Source organism: Caretta caretta, chromosome 5 (genome assembly GCF_965140235.1).
Source record: "Caretta caretta isolate rCarCar2 chromosome 5, rCarCar1.hap1, whole genome shotgun sequence".
NCBI classification, from domain to species: domain Eukaryota; kingdom Metazoa; phylum Chordata; order Testudines; family Cheloniidae; genus Caretta; species Caretta caretta.
In genome coordinates, this window is record NC_134210.1 from 78568532 (window position 1) to 78589261 (window position 20730).

At 42.8% G+C, this 20730-nt stretch overlaps 1 protein-coding gene across 3 annotated transcripts in view; it reads left to right on the forward strand.

Annotated features, from left to right (window-relative positions):
* Positions 1–1120: 1120 nt before the first annotated feature.
* SNCAIP (synuclein alpha interacting protein) overlaps positions 1121–20730 on the forward strand; it is a 99344-nt gene continuing 79734 nt past the window's right edge. For 2 of the 3 annotated variants that reach the window (XM_048849385.2, XM_075128624.1), the window contains exon 1: positions 1121–1244. The gene's annotated coding sequence lies outside the window, so the exon portion shown is untranslated. Of the gene's footprint in view, positions 1245–1638; positions 1895–20730 lie in introns of those variants that run through there. The other variant, XM_048849384.2, reaches the window with a different exon arrangement.

The window sequence follows — 20730 nt, forward strand, 5'->3', positions numbered from 1 at the left end:
TTAAAATGAGTTTAATGGAAACGTGTTCCATACATTGCAAGGGTGCCACCAGCTCCATCTGTATCTACTGGAAGGAAAGCATGATGTGTGCTTTCCAGGTTTTATACTAAGCCAAAAACCAAGGTTTTATTTTAAACAGATGTGAACGAATTAAACCCAATATTTTCAGGTATTTTTAGTGCACTATGATGCCATGTGATTAATACGTTATACCATGAGTGCGTGTTTCCACCTTAAAGATAGCTTTTTAGACATCTATTACAAATCGTGCCTGCTGTTGCCAGCACATTACAACTCTGCGCCCTGTATTGCTACTTTTAGCACATGTTGGTGTTTTTAAAAGGACCCGCTTCTGGAGTGGCGCCGGGTGAGACAGCAGAACCCCCCGAGGGAATTCCGTGAGCGGCACAACCAGGGCACGCGCCCGGCCTTTCCCGTTCTTTCCGTGCGGGAGGGCTCTTGCCAGGCGGCATGGTCCGAAGAAGGCAGGCGTTTCTGCTCAGCCCTCACCCGAGCTGACCCCTCTCAAGGAGCGATCGTTGACCCACTTGAGGAGAGGGGCATCGAGCCCTAGACAAACAAACACCCCAGCAGTTCACCCCGGAAATCTCCCCCCAGCAGCCCGGGCGGGGGCGATTCCTGGGGTGTGTGTGTGTGTGTGAAGGATACAACCCCCGGCACCCCCTCCTGGCGTTGTCCGGTTTCAGCCCCATGCCCGGGGCAGCGGAGCCGCACGGCGCCGGCGGCGGGGACGGAGTAGGAACGGGGCGCCCCGAGCTGCAGCCGGGGTCTCTGTCCCGGGTGGGGGGGAGGAGAAAGTGCAAGAAGCACGAGCGTGCGCGTGGGGAAGCTCGCGGGAGGCGAGGGCGCAGGGGAGCGGCGGAAAGGCGAGGACGGGCCGAGCGCGGGCGGGATGGGCAGCTGGCGGGGCTGCGGGCGGCAGGGGAGTGGGCGGGGAGCTCGCGGCGGGCAGCCTCACGCGCCTCCGCCCTGCCTGACTCCCCCCCCCCTTCCCCTTCTTCCCGCCCGGCGGCGCCTCGCCTGCTCATCACGTGGCGGCTCTCCCCAGCCCCCCGAATTCCCGGCGTGGGGAATGGCCGCGGCGTGACTGTGACGCAAGCAGCGGGCGGCAGCGTCCCCGAGCTCGCCCGGGCCGCGTTCTGCCGGAGTCCGAGCGGCGGCAGGAGCGGCGCGAGCCCGGCCCCGCGGAGCAGCAGCAGCACTGTGGCCGGCAGAGCCCCGCGGTGAGTGAGCGAAAGTTCCCTCGAGCCTGGGCCAGCCAGAGCCCCGGGGGAGGGGGCAGCGGAGGCTGCGGCTCCAAGTTTGCATTACGGGGGCCCCACCCCCCTTCCCTCGCCGCGGTGCACGGCGAGGCGGATTCCGGGCTTCGCATCCCTTCTGGCAGCCCAGGCAGGGCACGGCGCTGTTTGTCTCCGGGAGAGCAGCGCCTCGCCGGGCAGGGGTTAGGACAGACCCGGTGTCTCTATAGTAACGCTGCAGCCAAGGGGTTGTTTTAGCAGGGAGATGGTTGACACACAAGAGGCAGCAGTTTCTACCGCTACCTTATGGGGCATCGATGTTCCTCCCCCCACCCCCTTGGCTGGCATCCTGTCTAGTATTGCCGCTTATTGTGTCTTCCTTTCAACGAGCCACTTCGTGCAAAACGGGCACGGAAAAAAGGCAGCATCACATACAGGGAGAGGTGGCGGGTGGGGTGAAACCAATACACAATAGAATAGTGTGGGAAGTGCCTGCTACCTCCCCGAAATCCAGCATTCAGGACTTGGACATCCTCAGCCACCTCTCTTGCTGGGTTACAGTGTGCTTTGGTTTTGCTGCTTGCTGAAATGTGGCTCCTTTGCTTTCCTCTCCTGATGACTTTCATCTGCAGGTGGTAAGTGAGGTAAAGGGTTATTGTGGCTGTTGTCAAAATGCCAGGGTGTGTTTATTTTAAACACAAAACAAAACAATGAAAAGGGAGAAGAAAAATTAGGAGGACGTTACTGGCAGCCACACAGTTTCCACAGGAAATGCTAGCATTCTTTGCTGAACTCTGCTTGCGGAGAAGAAATCGGTTTCAGAAATAACTATTGTTGACAATTTTCAGTGTTCCTTGAACTAAATCCTGAAATATAATAGTCTGTTCCTGTGGTATTTTGGCTTGCCTGTGAATAGCTGGTGAAAAAGGAGGAATGCTCCTGTTGTTTCCCTCTTAAAACAAGAAACAGAGCCCTGTACTTCTTATCAGCATATGATTGACAGGTATCAGTCAAGGAAGAATAGCACCCAGCTCTGTAAAGAAAGACAATGACAGCAGAAATAAAGCGGCAGAGTCCTGTGGCAGCTTATAGACTAACAGACGTACTGGAGCGTAAGCTTTCGTGGGTGAATACCCACTTCTTCAGATGCATCTGAAGAAGTGGGTATTCACCCACGAAAGCTTACGCTCCAGTACATCTGTTAGTCTATAAGCTGCCACAGGACTCTGCCGCTTTTACAGATCCAGATAGCAGAAATGAAGAGCCTCCTCTCTCCCCTATAAAGTGGAGCCAGCCCAGGGTTGTATTTTCCAGATGAAATTAGGGTTTTATCTGAGGGATTTAATTAGAGCTAAAGCATATACATGGTGTCAGTTCACCAAAGTGCCACTGTAAAAATCATTTGCTATGAAATTTGAAGCCAATGCAAATTTATTTGTGTTCTGTTCTCAGCCCAGACATCCCTTATGGGAAAATGGTTTTAAACACTGTACATATTTTACTGGTACATATTGATAGTTAAAAGAAAATTTAAGAAAAGCTTGCTGTTTTTATACCATAATGAAATATTAGTAGAAACTGCATTTATTTAGTTCTAAGAACAGTAACTACAGGTCTATCTGATAGAAGGACTGCATCTTAGATTACAGTTAAATTAATCCAAGGCTATTCTAATAATACAGGGTTGAAATTTACAAACTGTTTACTCAAGCTGATATCAATGGGAGTCCTTGTACCAGTAAAAACAACTTGGATGAGTAAGGGCTGCAGGGTCAGGCTCTTAGCATATCAATTAGCTCTGAAATATACTAACGCTTGATTTCAGAGTTGCCAGCTCATATTTGATGTTTGACTTGAAGCCTCAGCACATGGAGACAATTGATTGTGAGCTTTATTTATTTATTTTTTACATAGAGAGTTAGGGCTTGGCAACAGAGGCAGGTAATGTGCACTATAAGGGTGTACATAGATCAGTTAATGTGCATCACATTAGTGCACTGTAGAAATCAGAAATCACACCCTTGTAGTGCATATTACCCCACCATGTGAAAAGCCCTAAGTTTCTAGCCTTATGGTTGCAGAGAAAAGCTTGGAAATATGATCCCAGTGCACCCTAAAGATTCCAAAAAAACAGAAGGCAAATAAAAACAACCCACATTTTATTAGTCTTTAAAATCTCATGATTTTTAAGCCATGATTTTTGAAGGGCCTGACTCATGATTTTTAAACATTAGGGTTGGCAGGTACTGTCTCTTTCTTCCTTTGAAGTCAATGGGAGCAGGATCAGATCCTCCAATTGGAAAATAAAAATAATTCCACTTGGTGCAGTTAGGTATGATCCTGCAAACGTCTATTTCTCTGGTCAGTCCAATGGCACGAGTTCCAATATAGGATCTAAGTCAAGTCAGTAGGACTACTTGAGTAAATAGGTTGAGCACTGAGCAGTATTTAACCCAATGTATAGAGAAAATATTTTTTTCATTATTAGCCTTTTTAGTTAGCAAAATGCCATTTGTAATAGAGCTAAACAGGCTACTCCTCTTTGCCCAATCATTAACTCAGTCATAACCCAGCAACTAAAAACATATTTCAGATCTTTATGAATTGCCGTGTAAATCTTCCCTGCCCCTTTGAGCTAGGGAAAGCAGATGTGCTTTACAGCATGCCCTGAAGGTTTATAAAGTCTAACTGTTTAGAATGAGGGAATGGTGGAGGGCGAGATCCAAAGCTGAGCGACCCTCACAGAGAATATCCTGCTAGATGCCTTCTTAAATGAGTGGGTTTGTGGCAAGTAAGTTAGATGTTAGGTAATGCTCTCATTTGAAATAATTGTACAACAGAGTCTGCTGTTTGATAGTGATTCTCCTGAAATGGGGAAAATCATGAGAGTATGACCTAGCTTCTTTTGGGCTACATTTTGCCTTTAAGGTACAGAAAGCTTTGTCTAAGGCAGGGGTGGGCAAACTTTTTGCACAGAGGGCCACATCGGGGTTGCAAAACTGTATGGAGGGCCGGGTAGGGAAGGCTGTGCCTCCCCAAACAGCCCGGCCCCGCCCCCTATCTGCCCACTCCCAGTTCCCACCCACTGCCTGCCCCCTCAGAACCCCCATCCCACCCAACCCCCCTGCTCCTTGTCCCCTAACCGCCCCCTTCTGGGACCCCCACCTCCTGGGACCCCACCCCCTATCCAACCCCAACTGCTCCCCATCCCCTGATCGCCCCGCTACATCCAACCATCCCCTGTCCCCTGACTGCCCCCCCCCCCGAACCTCCTGCCCCTTATCCAACTCCACCCCCCCCACCCCCCCCGCTCCCTGCCTCTTACCGTGCCACTCAGAGCGGCAGGAACTTGCTGCTGTGCTACCTGGCAGGAGCAGCGGGCCAGAGCGCTGGCTGCGGGGGAGAGGGGACAGAACAGGAGGGGAGCTCAAGGGCCGGGCAGGATGGTCGCATGGGCTGGACGTGGCCCGTGGGCCGTAGTTTGCGCACCTCTGGTGTGAGGAGTGGTATGTAGGTGCACCTCATCAAGTGGACCAGTGGGAGGCAGTGTGCTTGAGAGAGGCGCCTTTTAGTGGGACAATGCTTGCTGTGGTTCCTTTTGTGTACTTTGAGGAGAACTAATTTGCAACACGCTTTTATGAGATGCAGCATACCCCCTCATGCTTCTAAACAGATCTTCTGGTCAGTATTAGGTGGGTGTAGTGGAGCAATGGCTCGGTTTTCTGCCTATCCCCCCACTTGCTCCGGAGGAAGGAACATTTTGGGTGATTCACTGAGCATCAGCAGCAGTGATCCAGGAGGCACTAACATGGTAGCATACAGGGAGGGAAGAACCTTGGTTCTCTCTGTGACTGCGTTAGCGCTAAGCACAATCTAGCCCTTTGATTTTTACTCTGACCTGAAATAGAGGCTTGCTGGCATGTAGTTATTTTAATAAAGTCTTTATAATGAACCAGAGTTGTCAACTCTTTGCTGTATATAATCCAGAATACTTAAGTATTTAACACAGTATGAAATAATCATTTTCACTGTCAAGATGAAAAATATGTCAAAAAGTATTTGAGAAGTGTTGTAGCTTGAATGAAGTGTGAAAACAAGTAGGCTGTCATATAAAGGGAGCTTGGACCCGGACAGTGGTGGTGTTGGTGTTTTGCCAGATACAAGGTATTTCTTTGTCAAAGGGGGCAGGGATGGCTCACATGGAGCAGGTGCATCATTAAAAACACAAGGAAATAGTCCTGCAACAACAGGACTGTTATCACTATTAAAATAGGATACATGCATCAGATACATTATTGATCCAGGTGTCACAGAGGAGTTCTTTGCTGGTGGGGAGAAACAGGCACATAAATAGTCTGGTAGAAATTCCAACAGCTGTTTATCTGTCTTGTAATTTCATCTTCAAGTGTAAAGTTACCAGTGATATACAATATAAAGAAGCTACAGTTACCAAAAATAGCGATTTATGCATTTCAACTTTCATAGGTTGGTCAGTATGGAGATCATCCTTTGCTATGCACAGGTCTTATTCTTGTTTTTTAAAGAACAGTTTAAGAAGTACGTAAATGCACCAAATTTGTGTTCAAAATAGTTTTGTAAACAACACTATTGTGCTTTTAACAGCATTTTGTATTTTTCTATATTTAATTTTAAGATGTAAATAGGTTATTCTAAACTGTTCCTTTATCAATACTTCCCCTCCCTCGCATGTTTTCTTGTGCATGCTAGACTGTTGGCCTTTTCTCTTTATCTGTATAAAGGGGAAAAATTGTTATTCTAAACACTAACTTTAATCAAATGCTATTATTGCTGCTGTTGTACATTCAGATATTGTTCTTAAAGCATATTCTTTAATTAAGCTGAGTACTAACCTATCATTTTGGAAACTCATGTTTTGAGCATTGGATACAATATAATATTTGTGCTTGTTGCTAGGACATGGGCAAAAACTGTTCTTTTGTTACAAAAAGGAATGATCAGGAAATGGATGTATGCTTAACACCATTATTTGGTTTATTTTGACTTAAAACAGATTTAAATGTGAAGTAAATGCATTTTACAATCGCTAGTAAAAAAACAAATTTGAGTTTATACTGTATCTTTGAACGTGGTGCATGTTTTCGCCTAGCTACAGTAGAATTGCGATAACCTGGACTTTTTGGCTAGTGCTCGATATGTTTGAATTAATAGGTGTTCTGAAAATAGGAGTCAATCAACAGAGACAGTATAATAGGGAAACATGCTGGCAGTTCATTAGAAGAAGAAGAAGGAAGAGAGAATCAGCTATTGAGTATCCTATTGTATAAGGCTTGTGTTATATAGCATCATGATGAAATGTTTGACTAAAGTAATTAGCTTGACATAAGCTACATGATGGTTGTTAATTTTTTTTCTCATGTATACTTTTTGTTATCTGTGCACAGCATATTAAGTGATCCTTAGGAAAAGGGGAACTGACTTTTAAAATATAAATATGATCAGGGTAATTGATGATTTAAGATTCTGGCTATTAGAAAGACACTGGCAAAGTGGCTAGCCCCACAAATTGGACTACCTTTGTAATTGCCCCGTACTAGAAGTCTTATCTTCAGTAATCTCTAAATCCATTTATTTTGCAAACCGGTTTTTGCTTGCTGCATCCATGTATGATATACTGTTAAAAATGTATATGGAGCAGTTCATACATTATAGGTAAGGGTACGTTTTAGTCGCACGTGTTTTTACTAAAAGTCATGGACAAGTAGTAGGCAGTAAACAAAAGTTCATGGCCTGTGACCTGTCTATGACTTTTACTAAAATACCCCTGACTAAAACTTGGGGGAAGGGGGTTTGGAAGGGTGGTCCTGGGGGAGGGGGCATGGCCCATGGGGGCGCTGTGGGTGCTGGGAGGGAGGTGCGACCCAGGAGGGTGCTGGTGGAGCTGGGGCAGGCTCCCTACCCGGCTCCCGGGAAGCGGCGACCCTAGCTCCATGTGCTGCCTCGTCTCCACCACGAGCCCCAGTTCTGCAGCTCCCATTGGCTGGGAACGCGGCCAATGGGAGCTGCGGCGGCGGAGGCAGCACATGGAGCTAGGAGCTGAGGGAGGGGAGTTCCGGTCACCCTTCCAGGGAGCTCCCACCAGATAAGCACTGCTCAACATCCCAGCCCTGAGCCCCCCCCCGCCACCCAAACTACTGCTGCTGGGGGGCGGGATTGGGGGGCCCAGGACTGCTCCTGCAGTGGCCGGTGCACCTGGCCCACCAGCTGCCCGAGCTGCTCAGGTGGCCTCCGGGCCAGGCGCACTGGCCACGGTAGAAGTCACAGAGGTCACAGAATCTGTGACTTCTGTGATCTCTGTGACAAACACGGAGGATAAGAGGCTGTGCATTTGCTTCTGTTTGTTTAATTTTAGTCTATCAAGCTGTACTTTTGCTAATTTGTTGATGTTGTTTATTAATTTCTGGATGCAAGATGGCTCTGTTGACAAATAATTTTAATGATAAGATTCTTGAAAATAAGATCTTCAGGGGTCTGACCATCTCAAGGATTAGTATGAGACTACTAAGCCTTATATCTGTTGGTTATCAGTATAAATCTGGCTTTTGTCCATTGTGACCAAAAGTAGGAGTTGTCTCATAAACGTTCAATAGCCATCGTGAAAAGCATTGGTGGTGTCAGTTTAATTCCAAGCAGATAGCTTTTCACATCAAAATTGGCACCTTGAAACTGGTATTCTCATTACAATAAATCAAAGATTACATAGGCATAAATAATGAACTACCAATTCACCACCGAGAAGTAGTTCCTGAGGGTCTTAGCATATTAGTAAATAGTATATTGAAATTTATACTGTGATTTCCCATGTTGTACCCAATTTGTGGATAAATTGACCTGCAGTCTATCTACATCTCTGATCATTTCATTTAAAATCAGTGGCTCCTCTTACTCTAGGGGCCCCTTCAAACCATCCTCCAAGCTCCCATGGTGTTTCTCTTCTTCAAACCACTTCTGTGGACCTTAGTAGTGCTATGGGAGGTCTCCCCTAACCATTTACCAGGGAGTATGAACTGAGACAAGGGCTTCTGTGCACCTGCAGTTCACTTTTGAACATGCATCTAAGTTAGACAAGCATGCTTGAGCACTGCACCTTTGGTGTGCATTTTGGCTGTGATTCAGCAAAGCACTTAAACACACGTGTCTTTGTTCAGCAAAGCACTAGAGTAGTAGTGGTTTCTGGATTATGGGATTCTTTGGTGGGGGGAACTAAAAAAAGTCTGTGGCAAATTCAGGTAAATTAAAAAAATAGTTGGTATTAGTTATTAAATAAAGCTTTGGGTGTGGGGGAGGTATTGTAGACTGTGACAGCTGTTGAGATTTTTGGTTTTGAGGTTTTTCAAGGGGGCATGAGAGATGGGTTTTGGTACCCATGATGCAGGAGAGGCTTTGGGTAGCTCTTTTTTCTTCCCAGTTTTAGGCCAATGCAAAAATAAGTTTGGAGTGAGAGGTCACGAATTCAGCAGCTGCTCCACAGTATACCGTTCCGGGCTCTGCCACGGCATCCAACAGGGATGGATAAGCATGTTACTGATAGTTTGAGGTTTCTACTGAAATTATCGGCATTGCAGTAGTTGGTACTTGTGTGGTTGCTTACATTATCATTTAGGCTCATGAGTTAACACCCCATGAAGCTGAGAATGGGAACGTTTGACACCTCTCTTAGGGCATGTCTTCACTAGCAACATTAAAGCACTGCTGTGTAGTCGTGGCACCAGCTCTCCCAGCACTATAAAAAAACCCACCTCCATGAGGGGAGTAGCTACCACGCTGGGAAACTTGCAGCACTCGGGGGGTATTTTTTCACACCCCTGAGCGAGAAAGTTGCAGCACTGTAAAGTGGCAGTGTAGACAAGGACCTAGTATTATTGCGTCATGCTCCCTGTAGCCTTTGAAAATTGCATCAGTGTACATTTGGTTCCTGTATGGAAATTTTTCTTCAAAACCATAAGGGCTAGAGACTTTTTTATATAAAAGTTTAGAACCTGGAGTACAATTATGTAGCAGTTTCAAAAAGGGCAATTATATCGCTATTTATGAGGGAACATAAACACATGGTCTTGACTAAAGCAGTGACTTCAACTATACTGAAAGAACCTGTATTTATCACATTTTATAGAAATGTTTATCTTTTTGTATATATCAGGAAAGAGACCCACATTATAAAGAGCTGATTTGGTTTTTTTTTTGTTGTCAGTCAAATTCTCTGTTATTAAAGTGTACCATATTCTAAGCGCTGGAATTTTTTTTCAAAAATATGGTATTTAGATATGCTGCTGTTTAAGACACTTCTTTATGGCAATAATATTTGACATTAATAGGTCATACACCAAAATTTGATATGGAAGTATTTGTAATGGAAATATGTTTGCCCTTCCTCCCATAAAAAGACCCCCAAATGTAATTTAAGAAAGTTAAGGCAGAAACCATAGTTTTTAAGGATGAGGATGAAACAGAAAAAAGGTGAGCTTGTGTAAATGTTCCATGAGCCACAAAAATATATTATGCAAAAACTATGGTGATAAATCAAAAATTAAGAAATAGGATGCAACAAAATGTGTTTCTAAATAACACGTGTTTTGGTGACAGAAGGTGAAGCTGAGCTGTTCAGGCTGGTGAAATGTCACAGCTTGCTTATATGCCAAATTAAAAATATTCTCTTTAGATAAATGACTAAATAGAAATAAATTCATTATTTTCCCCCATCCTTCCTCAAATTGCAGCTGTGGTTTAAAAAAAAAAAAAAGGCAATTGTAAAAATGTTACCTTATTGCTTCCATTACCTGCTGCTCAAGGAAAAATAGCAGCACTGTTTAGTGGATTACCTAGGAGCAAGGAATTCCTAATGCTGGCTCTGACTGATTTTAAGGAAGTCTTTCTGCCTCAGTTTACCCATTAGTAAAATGGAGAAAACCTGACCAGTGTACTGAATTTACTCATTATAAAGGGTGCTAATAGCAACATCTGTTTCTAATGTGGGGAGCTGATAGAGACCTAACACTTAGTTGTCTAACACTTACCATTAGAAATGACTCTTGCAATACTGTCTTGAGAAGCTCTAACACTTCCATTGTTTGCAGTTTGGATCATTGAAATTCAGCATTAACAAGGCACTGAGATCTTTCTTTGGTCCATGAAATATGTCTCATGAACAAAGTCCTTCTTTGGCCCATGAAATTCCATTCAATTTTGGCTGATGTATAAACTTTTGAAAATTGCTGTTTTCTTTCTGTTGCATTGTCAGCAAAATTTTGGCAGCATGTAAAAATAATAACTGAATATGAACATTGTAATGAGAGGCCGGGACCTGGCAGCACATGCTGCACTGAGATCCCTGGAAGCAAGACAGTCTCCGCAGGAAGAAGTTGGAAAGAGTTGGCGGTGGTCCATAGTTAGAGCAACAGCCTGGTACTTTGTAGACGTACATTCAGTTTACTGCTCTACCACAGATTTCCTTTGTGATCTTGGTCAAATCTCTTATGTCTAGATTTACAAAGGCATTTAGGTGCCTAAATGTATAGATAGGCATCTAGTGGGATTTTCAATAGTGCCTACGTAGGTTAGGCCACTGAACATCTATCTGCATCTTTAGGTGCCTAAACTCTTTTTTAAATCTGGCCCTCGGCCTCTCTCTTTGTACCTCTGTTCCCCATTTGTAAAATAGAGATATAGCATTCCTCTTCCTCATAGGAGTGTTGTGAGGATAAATGCATTGAAGATTGTCAGATACTCAGATATACTACAGTAATGGGGATCATGTAAGTACCCTAGATAAATAAGATAGAGTGGAGGAGAAAGAACTGCACTGGGCTCCCCCACCCAGCAATCTTTCCCTCTGGAGGTGCTAGGTGGGTAAGAAGCTCCCGCACTTCCTGGAACAAGGGAAGAGAGAGGGCCAGGCCAGGCTCCCCTCCCAGATTCAGCAAGTCACCTCAGCAACCCATTCCACCCCGCCCCCGGGGGAATGGCCTTTTGCTGCCAGCTAACATAGTTAGTCCTATATTTCAAGTCATGCTCAGATTAAGGGAATAAATTTTATACATGGAACTATTACAGTTCGATTTTTTTTTTAACCTTTTTCTTTAAAAAAAAAAAACTAGGAAATCACATACAGAATTTTTAAAGTATTGTCATTTAGGTTACAAAGTCAAATACTGGAAAGATAGGAAATGCCAGAATTAAGCCTGTGGTCCCATAATTCATACCCATTGTGTGTATACATTGCGATACAGTCTTCAATGTGCCTCTTTCAGTGCACAGAATGCACAGTGCTCCTATAATGAATCAGGGTTGGGTGGTGGACAAAATTGTAAGCTGTCATGGGATAAAAAGGATGGTCCTCTCACGGATCAGTAACTGGTTAAAAGATAGAAACAAGGAGTAGAAATAAATGGTCAGTTTTCAGAATGGAGAAGGGTAAATAGTGGTATCCCCAAGGAGGTCTGTAGTGGGACCAGTACTGTTCAAAATATTCATAAATGATCTGGGAAAAGGGGTACACAGTGAGGTGGCAGAATTCTCAGATGATACACAGCTACTCAAGATAGTTAAGTCCCAGGCAGACTGTGAAGAGCTACAAAAGGATCTCTCAAAACTGGGTGACTGGGCAACAAAGTGGCAGATTAAATTTCATGTTGATAAATGCAAAGTAATGCACATTGGAAAACATAGCCCAATAATAATTATAAAAGGATAAGGTCTAAATAAGCTGTTACCACTCAAGAAAGAGATCTTGGAGTCATTGTGGAGAGTTCTCTGAAAATAGTCACTCAATGTGCAACAGCGATCAAAAAACCTAACGGAATGTTGGGAATCATTAGGAAGGGGATAGATAATAGGACAGAAAATATCATATTGCCTCTATATAAATCCATAGTATGCCCACATCTTGAATACTGTATGCAGATCTGGTCGTCCTATCTCAAAAAAGATATATTGGAATAGGAAAAGGTACAGAAAAGGGCCACAAAAACGATTAGGGATATGGAACAGCTTCCATACAAGGAAAGATGAATAAGACTGGGGCTTTTCAGCTTGGAAAAGAGATGACTAACGGGCGATATGATAGAGGTCTATAAAATCATGACTGGTGTGGAGAAAGTAAATAAGGAAGAGTTGTTTACTCCTTCTCATAACACAAGAGCTAAGGGTCACAAAATGAAATTAATAGGCAGCAGGTTTAAAACAAACAAACGGAAGTATTTCCTCACACAATGCATAGTCAACCTGTGGAACTCTGCCAGAGGATGTTGTGAAGGCCAAGACTATAACAGAGTTAAAAAAGGAACTAGATAAGTTCATGGAAGATAGGTCCATTAATGGCTAGTAGCCAGGATGGGCAGGCATGCAAAACCATGCTCTGAAGTGTCCCTAGCCTCTGTTTGTCAGAAACTGGGATGGACGACAGGGGATGGATCACTTGATAATTACCTGTTCTGTTCATTCCCTCTGAAGCATCTGGCATTGGCCACTGTTGGAAGACAGGATACTGGGCCAGATGGACCATTGGTCTGACCCAGTATGGCTGTTCTTATGTAGGATCCTTGCCTCATTTGTCCTCTAAATTAGAATGTGTTTGGATTGTAAGGCGGGGGGCTGTAGGAAGAGAAGGAGTGGTTAAGACAGGCAAATACCACATGGGACTGCTCAGTTCTATCCGTGCTTCTCTTACAGTCTCCCTATGTGATGCTGAACAAGTAACTTAAGCCAGAATTTTGGCAGGTGGCTAATTGTGTGTCCTTCGTTTTCTGAGTGCCCAGGTTGAGCCATTTGGGGCCTAATATATAGAAGTGTTGCTGAGCATGCATCTGAAGTCAGTGCGTGCCCAGTACCTCTGGTAGTGGTTAAGTGCAGGTCTGAAGATATGGGCAGAAGATTGGGAGTCATGATGTCCTGAGTTCTGAGCTGTGTCTGACAGTGATTCCTTTGTCTCTTTGTCTCCGTTTCCCCATTTGTAAAATGAGGTATAATCCCCTTTTATTTTGTAGTGGAAATAAATTCATTAATGCTTGTAAGGTGTTCAGATATTATAGTAAGGACACTAATAAAGGCAATGAGGAAGTGAATCATTTTGCATTCATTGCTACAGAAATACTGGATTGGGTGCAGTAAATGAGGCAGGGGCTACTACTTGAAGGGTGAGGAGAAACATTTCTGAATAGTGGCCCTGTTCCCTGAGTACTCGCCTGCTTGTGCACTGAATGAGGCAGAGGTCCTGGGGAAAAATAGCATGTGATGTGTAATTAAGACTGTATCTTACTGCATATGCACAGGGGTCTAAATTAAGAAAGCACGGGCAACGTGAATTCAGCCATTTCCTAACTCTCTAGTGTTTGGCTTCAAAACCTAGACAAAGTTCTTTTAATGAAATTTTTAAAAAATATAATTGTTTTGAGATTCTCTAAAGCAGTGTTTCCCAAACTTGGGACGCCGCTTGTTCAGGGAAAACCCCTGGCGGGCCAGGCCGGTTTGTTTACCTGCAGCGTCCACAGATTCGGCCCATCACGGCTCCCACTGACCGCCGTTCACCCCGTGCCGCTTCCTGCAGCCCCCATTGGCCTGCAGTGGCGAACCGCGGCCAGTAGGAGCCGCGATGGGCCGAACCTGTGGACGCGACAGGTAAACAAACTGGCCCGGCCTGCCAGGGGCTTTCCCTGAACAAGTGGCATCCCAAGTTTGGGAAACACTGCTCTAATGGAAGGCAAAAAGTACAAATGATTATTATTTTATTTAAGTCATGTCTGCTGCCTGCTCAAAACAAATTTGCTTGTTTGTTTTTAACATTAGCAACACTATGAAGCCAGTATACTGTAGCTGCAGAAGTACAAGCTACATTCGCAAAAAGAAAAGGAGTACTTGTGGCACCTTAGAGATTAACATATTTATTTGAGCATGAGCTTTCGTGAGCTACAGCTCACTTCATCGTGAGCTGTAGCTCACGAAAGCTCATGCTCAAATAAATATGTTAGTCTCTAAGGTGCCACAAGTACTCCCTTTTCTTTTTGCAAATACAGACTAACACGGCTGCTACTCTGAAGCTACATTCTCTTTCTCATTAATATAATTCAGGTAAACTGTGATTCCAGAAGGCCACATTCCGATTTCAGTTATATAGGTGTAAATCTGGAGTAATTCCAGAGAGGTCAGTGGAATTATTCCAGATAGGGATGTAAAAGTTTAACTGGTTAACTGGTAAGCATCAGTCTTATCGGTTTCGGTTAACAATTAAACTCCGCTGCTGCCCGCATCCGGGACCCAACTGCCACCCCATACCCGGCATCCTGGTTGCCGGGCGCAGGACCCGAAGAACTCCTTAATGGTTAACTGTTTAACTGATAAAATTTTAAAAGGTTAAACGGTTGCTATTTTTAAACCCTATTGACATCCCTAGTTTCTGCACTCAGTAAGAGTCTGGAATTATCTTATTATTTATCTCATTTATTATTTTTGATGATGTCTTAAAATTAACTGAAAATAACAGTATTTAACTTTTAAACACTCCAGCAAACTCTCATACACATCCCTCTTATAGGAGGTGATGTATAAGGCTGGTCATTTGTTTATTATGCAGTGGTGTGTTTCTCTTTTTTTCCTTTGTTTATTAGGGTTTGCCAAATGATACTTACAGACGATACCTGTAATTTTCATTTTGCAGATGGCAGAGCTGACAAACTATAATGGACTAGGTTGTTCAAGTCAGAAAAAAGGAGTATACAAAAGGAGAGGAATTGGTAATAACAGCATGGCAGGACAGGGAAAGAAGGATGATACAACAGACGGGACAATATGGAAAGAGACTTGGTTCCAGCAGTGTTGCTGACATTCAGTGCGTTTACATGCGAGCAAGGAGATACAGAGGATTTTACACAAATTATGGATAAATTTGGGAGATACTATAACACCTGGAGATAATATTACTTAGGAGAGACATTATTTTAAATTAATAATTAATGGTAATATGAAGCAAAAATCATCTCAGTATTAGATATAGGACATGCATTTTTGGCAAGCAAATTTAGATGAGTTAAGCTCTAAATAACTTTTAATACACTGTTTTAATGTTACAATTGTAAGTGAATGCCATTTGGCATTAATTCTGTTCCCAAGGTATTTTAAAAAGTGATCACACAAACCATTGCGGGATTACAAGACATTGAAATTCTAATGGGTGATTATTTAATTTGGCTCAGGAAATTTAGAGAACACAATGAAGGATTTAGGGAAATGTTGCAGAGGTACCTCTCTGTGAACTTAAAAAAAATCTCAACCAATCCATGCCTCAACAGTAGCTATTTGTATTTGACATGAGTTGAGCAAAGATATTTTAATTATTGAATCAGTTAAAATAAAAGTTCTAGTTCAATTATCCATTCCACAATGTAAAATGTATCTGAGGAGACTTTTGGGGGTGATTAACTTTTTACAAAATTAATTCCAGATCTGATTATGGTCAGTAAGAGAATTGCTAGAAAAGGACCTTGCCTAGTATTGGGAAAACAGACAGAAACTGACATTTTATTAGTTAAATCACCATTTCAGAATATTTCAGATATAATTACAGTGTTTACCTGAACTTTTTACGTTGTTAAGGCTACAGTTTTGGCATAGAATTTTTTAGTAAATTTCATGTGTGTCCCTCCCCCCCCCCCCCCCCCCCCCCGCACATGAAGTCACAGAAAGGTCAGCAAATAATGTAGTTTTCACTACATCAGTATACCCACAAGCATGATGGGGGGTGCTGAAAGGTAAAGCTGAGGGCAGGGAATTGGCGAGAAAGCCCACCCAGTATTAACCCTGTATTGGCAGCTCCTGTTGCAAAAGGCTGGGCCTGGGTTATGTAGTTCATCAACTATTCAGGAGGCATGGTGTAACTGACACTTTACAATATGTTTTTCATCTAGAACAAGTAATGTTTGATGTAAAGAGTAATGGCTTATGACAGAATCACACTAATTTTGGAAATTATAAATGTGAATCAAGAATTCTTTAGCATTCAGACAGTTAATTTGCTCTGCATTTTTTGACTGTACATTTAAATAGCCACACAAGCTTCTATTGTTTCATTGCTTACATTAACAGGGTACAGTTTGTGTCAGATAATTTAGGAGCACTGTAAGTTGATCTCCTGATTATCATCTAGTAGCTTGCCTTCCGTGTTAAGGAAAAGGAATAAGCAATGGCTTTTATGTGAAGTTCATTGTATTTCAGTTGCTAGTAATCTTTGAAATAATGAAGTGAACTACAGATAATCTTGACATGAAATAGTACATCATTTTATGTTTCTCTTTCAGTGTTCCAAGCAACCATGACTTGATCCATATAAGTCTTTGGTTCACTCTCAAATCTGAGTTTAATGGAGGATTTACAGAAACGTTGGACAGCACAAGTATTTGTGTATGATTGATGCAGTGTTCTGTATATATCCTATAGTTCTGCATTATAAATTATTTGGTGTTTTAGTATTAAAAACAGATGATAACATATAGCTTTAGCATTATTATATATGCACAGGAGATGGATACAGTAGATTCCACTTATTAGCGACCTCTCTGTTCCCAGGAAAAAGTTGCTATGATTCAAAGGTTTCCAGGGCTTCAGCCAGGGAAGGAAGTGCCCAGGACACACCAAGCCCAAGCCACTAGGGCCAGGCCAGGGCTCAGCATGGTGGGCATAGAGAGGACCCATGCAGCCCTATCGGCCCCCAGTGTCCCTGCTCACTGTGGGAAGCCTCAGCCCTTCCTGTGGCTGTCCTGACCTCAGCTTCCCCTCCCAGATATGGCAGGTTTGCAGGGTTGCAGCCAGGGCACACAGGCCAAAGAGCTGTTCATAAGCAGCAAGCCTGTTGCCAATATCAGAATCCCATTAACATTAAAGTCAATGGGATGGGATTGGTTCCCAGCAAAATGTTCCTGTTAATCAGAAGTTGTTAATATCAGGATTGTTATTAAGTGGCATCCATTGTATATGCATATATAGTGTGTGTGTCTGTGAATGCTGAGCATCCTCAAAATGTGCTAAAAATGTGTTGTTCATTCCTGCCAACAGCCATGAGTCAGTGGAAAATAACTGGTAAAATCATCTGAAAAATACACATTCACAATTTGTTAATATTAATCTCTAAATGCAGATATTTACCCATTAATTTTATTTTTAGTGATGTTTTGAAGCTTTGAGAATTCCTTTGAGTTTGTGAATTTGCTGCATTGACACTGATATTTAAAGTAGCCTAGAAAATGTAGAGAGGTTAATAATAAATATTGTTTTATATTGTTAAGACTTTATATTGTTAAGACAGGTTATAAAGGTTTATGAAAGATGGAAATCAAGGTTGCAGGCTTTTGATTTGAAAATATCACTTTGTGAATGCAACTTTTGTGTTTTACTTGCAAAGTCATAAATTCAATCTGAAATTACAATTATCATTGTATATGTATGTTTTTTTAAGAGATGCAGTTTTCACTCAGAGTGAATGTTGCACTAAAATTTCATAGCAAGTGGAGAAAGAAAGTCTATATCTTTTAAGCCTATTTTGTTAAGCAATATTTTCAAGTCCGTGTCCAGTTCTTGAGAATGACAAAAGTATAGGTTTGTTCAGTTGTAGTGTTTTTGCACGCTCAGATTTCTAGAGAGAACTTTGTCAAACAAAGTTTGTATATGGATGTGCTATTTTAACTTGGGTTTAGAATTATAATTAAATTACCAGTATTCAAAACAAATGTATTCAGAGATATTTTTGGTAGGCTTGTTTAAGAAAATATTTTTGTAGACTGTAAAAATTACAATGAAACACTTACTAGCTGTCCAATTTAAACATGAAGCATTATACATTAATTGCTCAAAAATATATCCGTGTCATAGTTCCCACTGTATTATGCATGCTTTATTTTATTATTGATTGGTTTAGGTTTTGTTCTAACTTAACTTATTTCCTCTTCATATCTTCATAGGTACTGTAATTCTTTCTTTACTTGGTTCAGTGTTTTGTCCTTAATTTTAGTCTGATCATTTCTGTCTCATGTCTTTGATGTTTTTCTAACATTTAAAAAGGAAAATGTATGCTTTCTTGAAGGAGCTGTAACTTGTAGATTGTTGAGTGCCTTTTGTGAGTTCAGAGTTCATATTTGGGACTAAATGTACTGCAGTGTGAATAATCCCTTAGTCATCTCACTCATTTCAAGGAGATCACTTATGTAAGTAAAGTTGCAGTATCAACCCATTGGCTTAGATTTGGCTCCTACTGTCATGCTGCCTGGTATGGGACACAGCTAAGAGTGCCGGTCTCAGTTCAGAGTGCCAAAAAACCAGGGCATGCACCCCAAGCTGGTGGTATATTCTATTAAGATTTCACCAAATCAGTAACAAATATGTGCTTCCGAAATGCTGTACTAGCTATTATGGAGCCACAGACAGTCGCCGTCAGGCCCTCTAACCCCTCATACACCACCCAGAAAAAAAAAGACTTCTATGATAAATTATTATTAAAACCACATGTATTGGGTTCTTCCAGTTCCAAAGAACCAGACACTCAGCCCATATCAATATGTACTTCTGGATCTCACCCAAAAACCACGCTGGCAGACAATTTTTTAGTAAACTAAACTGAAAGGGTGTGGGGGGGTGTGTGTTATTAAATGGTTAAAGTGAATCATATACATTACAGTTGATTTTAGAGTTTGTAGATGAGAATAATATCAGTAATGTTAAATCTGCTAGTTTGCAGTAAGTCTCTCTGGATCACCCAAAAGATTGGGGGTCCTCAGTCTATTATTCAAAGCTTCCCTTTGTTAGAAATCATAGTTAAGGCTGCGAGTTTGTCACAGATGTCATGGATTCCATGACTTTCGGGGACCTCCGTGACTTCTGCAGCAGCCGGTGTGGCTGATCCAGGAGCAGCTCAGACAGCCCCTGGGCCATGTGCACTGACTGCTGCAGGGGCAGTCTCAGGCCACTGCCCCCAGCCAGCCAGCAGGAATTTGGGTGTGGGAGAGGGCTCAGGGCTTGGGCAGGGGTTTGGGATGCGGGAGGGGATGAGGGCTCTGGGCGGCGCTTATGTCAAGGAGGGACTCCACAGAAATGGCTACATGTTCCTCGACACCCTGGTATCCCTGGCCCCCTGCCCCAGAGCACCCAAGTTTTAGTTAGGGGTATATAGTACAAGTCATGGACAGGTCACGGGCCGTGAATTTTTGGTTACTGCCCATGACCTGTCCATGACTTTTACTAAAAATACCCGTGACTAAAATGTAACCTTAACCATATCCAGAGATGTGGAGCAGGAAAGAGGCATGAAGGTGATATCACATCTGATGAAGTGGGTTTTAGCCCACAAAAGCTTATGCACAAATAAATTTGTTCGTCTCTAAGGTGCCACAAGGACTCCTCGTTAGTCTTCAGTTTGGAACATAAGAACGGCCATACTGGGTCAGGCCAAAGGTCCATCTAGCTCAGTATCCTGTCTTCCAACAGTGGCCAATGCCAGGTGCCTCAGAGGGAATTAACAGAACAGGTAATCACCAAGTAATCCTTCCAGTGTCACCCATTCCCAGCTTCTGGTAAACAGAGGCTAGGGACACCATCCCTGTCCATCCTGGCTAATAGCCATTGATGGACCTATCCTCCATGAATTTATCTAGTTCTTTTTTTTAACTCTGTTATAGTCTTGGCCTTCACAACCTCCTCTGGCAAGGAGTTCCACAGGTTGACTGTGCGTTGGATAAAAAAAATACTTCCTTTTGTTTGTTCTAAACCTGCTGCCTATTAATTTCTTTTGGGGACCCCTAGTTCTTATGTTATGAGAAGGAGTAAATAACACTTCCTTATTTACTTTCTCCACACCAGTCATGATTTTATAGACCTTGATCATATCTCCCCTTAGCTGTCTCTTTTCCAAGCTCAAAAGTCCCAGTCTTATTAATCTCGATTCTCTCTTCATATGGCAGCCGTTCCATACCCCTAATCATTTTAGTTGCCCTTTTCTGTACCTTTTCCAATTCCAATATATCTTTCTTGAGATGGGGTGACCACATCTGCACGCAGTATTCAAGATGTAGACCAGACCCCTGGGGGACACCACTTTTTACCTTTCTCCATTCTGAAAACTGACCATTTATTCCTACCCTTTGTTTCATACCTTTTAACCAGTTACCAAACCATGAGACCTTCCCTCTTATCCCATGACAGCTTACTTTGCTTAAGAGCCTTTGGTGAGGGACCTTGTCAAAGGCTTTCCCAAAATCTAAATACACTATATCTCCTTGTCCACTTGCTTGTTGACCCCCTCAGCCTCAGCCCATGTGCATGGAAAGTTACTGTCACAAACATGGAATCAGGGATCACATGTCCTACATGCCCAGCTGAATCCCTGGGCCTCCATTGTCAATATGCTCTCTAAGGCATCATGAGGAGAGCCCCATCGGAATAGTTGATTATCCTTAATGGC